At 31.6% G+C, this 2617-nt stretch overlaps 1 long non-coding RNA gene across 1 annotated transcript; it reads left to right on the top strand.

Annotated features, from left to right (window-relative positions):
* The first annotated feature begins 557 nt into the window (after nt 1-557).
* Nucleotides 558-2363, top strand: LOC107457965 (uncharacterized). Its single transcript, XR_001585932.3, has 4 exons — nt 558-641; nt 913-977; nt 1089-1244; nt 2219-2363. It is a non-coding gene; the product is annotated as an uncharacterized LOC107457965 (long non-coding RNA).
* Nucleotides 2364-2617: the final 254 nt, after the last annotated feature.

The following is a 2617-nucleotide window of genomic DNA, read 5'->3' as shown; positions in this document are numbered from 1 at the left end:
TTAGCTGGTTGTGATAAAGAATTGCCGGAGTTGTGTTTAATTACTGAGTTTTGGCTAATTGAGGTAGGAGATTTTATTTTGAAATTAACTTTAATGCCATGGAAGTCTAGGATTTAATTTATTAGAACTTCTGATTAGGGATATTGTTTTTGATTATCAAAATTTGTGAATATTAGGGCTGTTGATTATTGTTCTGTGTAGTTTTTTTTCTGATTTGTTACTTGTTTTTTTTTACTTGTTCTGATTAGTAATTTAGTATTATTGGAACTTCAAATTATTACTTGTTTTTGTTTTTAATTTGTTCTTAATTTAATTGATGCTAGATTGATGCCCAACAAAATTCATTCATAATAATAATTATTTACATGTTCATACCATCGATTGAGTTGTTACTCTTGAGAAACTTAGGGCTAAAGGAATTGAAGTTTTGGCCCTTGTTTGCCATGTCTCCAACGATCAACAGAGAAAGGATTTAATTCAAAAAACTGCATATTGTGTAATTGTGCTGATTTATACATGTTGTACTAACTTGATTTCGTGGGATATTTTTTAATGCAGCTGCCAAGACTCAGAAAAAGGCAAGGGCTGGAAGCGATTTGAGTTTGACAAGGATGCGCCTCTTGAAGATGAGGAAATTGAAGGTTGGACTTGTTTGCCAATTTCATTATTCTAAATAAATTTGTGCAGATTTCTTCATTGAAAATATAATCTGTTTTAATACTATTGTTGTGTGCTTGTTAATACCACTAATACTTCCTAATTTTAATTGTTCATTGCTTAGTCATGGTGATTCTTTTAATTATTGAATGCCAATGATATTTTTTCTTATAAATGATAATGAGTAATGGTTTGGGGTTTGGCTTGAAGCCTGAAACTTAATTGAACTGATTGTATTTGCCCACCTATCTGCAGTGGCTGAAGATGATGCTTCTTTGGTCAAGAAAATTGGTCAGAGTTTCTAGTATTCTAAAATAGAGGTATATTCCTCTTCTTATATTTATGAATAGTCAGTTTTGTTCCTTGTTAACATACATGCATCATCTATGTATGGAAGACTAAACATAGATCGAATCCATTTTCTTATCAAGGCAAGAAGGGAGGAACAAATCCAAGCTGCTCATGACAAAGCCATGTTTGGTGCTTCAGCACTTCCACCTCCTACCAGTACTGACAGTGAGCCTGAAAGGGAGAATGAGAAAGAAGTTGATAAAAAAGCTGTTGTTACAAGCCTCTTAAGTGAAACGGTAAGTGGTTTCACTGCAGACTTATGTGGATAAGCATGATGAGTCATTTAAGTCATTCTTGTATTTGTGTGTGCATTTGTTGTTGAATAATTTCTCAGATTAAGTTGTTATTCCTGCTCTATACTTGCTATTGGTTGCTGCTGATTTTCCACCTCATTACTTGCTTATTGAATGATTGTTAAATTCAATGAAAAAGGAAATGCTGTTGAGTTATTGTTGTTTGTGTTGGAATAGATGATGATTGCTGAACTGAGATTGATTCTATTGATAAATTTGTTGCTGAAATCGTTTAGTTTGACTTGATTGATTTTCTGTTGAGTTAATGGATAAACTGCTATGCCCTTGCTGCTTGCAAGTGTAATGGTTATTGACTTCAATGAGTAGAATGCTGCCTAAATCCAGTACCTTTGTTCATTTTACTGTTTTGGATGCTGTATGATGGGCCATTGATTGCTGTTCTGCTGAGTGCTGCTCTGCTTCTTGCTGGTTGGATTAGTTTTAATTGTTTCCTCATGTTTTCTTGTTGGAATTGGCTTATTTACTTCCTTCCTATGAATTTATTATGATTTTTTGTGTTTTTAACTGTCAAAGAATTCATATGGAATTTGAATTAATTGATTGAGTTGGTATTTAATTGCTTTTGGTTTTCAACTATTGCTAAGCTCAATTGATTGATTATCCGGCTAAGTGCTTCACTGTTTTGGTTGTTGGAAGCTGGAATCTTTGGGTTTTATTATTCACTATTTGGTTGTTGTCCTATTTGGTTGCTCAATTAAACTGCATTGTGTTGTTTGAAAGGGTGCAAGTTGTGAATTGGTTGTGTTTGTTGGAACCGTGGACGGTGAAAATATCCAAGTTTTAGGGGAGGTTATGCCGAAAATTTTCTAAACATTTTGGATAAAACTTAGTGGAAAATTATAATTAGTGTTATATCTTGTTTCTAACTTTTTTGTTTCGGTTTTTCTTATTTACAGGAGTGTTGAAATGGTGACCATATGCTACCTTGAGGGCTTAAGAATATTTTGATGCATAGAGACACTAATCTATGTTAGAACTTTTATGTTTTGGTTAAACTTTTATGTTAGAACTTTTATGTTTTGGTTGAACTAATCAATGTACTCACTAACTAATGTTATTTTGTTTCAAGACAATTTTAGCTAAAGGATCTTGTTTGACTTATGTATGTTTTTGCATATTATATACAAGTAAACTTGCTTATTAAAAGTGTTAATATATTAGTTAATTTAAAAAATAGTTTAGTAAATTATGCATGTAATTTGTAATAAAAAAAAGTTGTTACAAAATAATTAATTTGCTTTCGAAATTAAAGAAAAAAAATGTTACAAAATCATGTTACATTTTGTAACAAAATT

Source organism: Arachis duranensis, chromosome 7 (genome assembly GCF_000817695.3).
Source record: "Arachis duranensis cultivar V14167 chromosome 7, aradu.V14167.gnm2.J7QH, whole genome shotgun sequence".
NCBI lineage: Eukaryota > Viridiplantae > Streptophyta > Magnoliopsida > Fabales > Fabaceae > Arachis > Arachis duranensis.
This window is presented reverse-complemented; position numbering and strand designations above follow the sequence as displayed.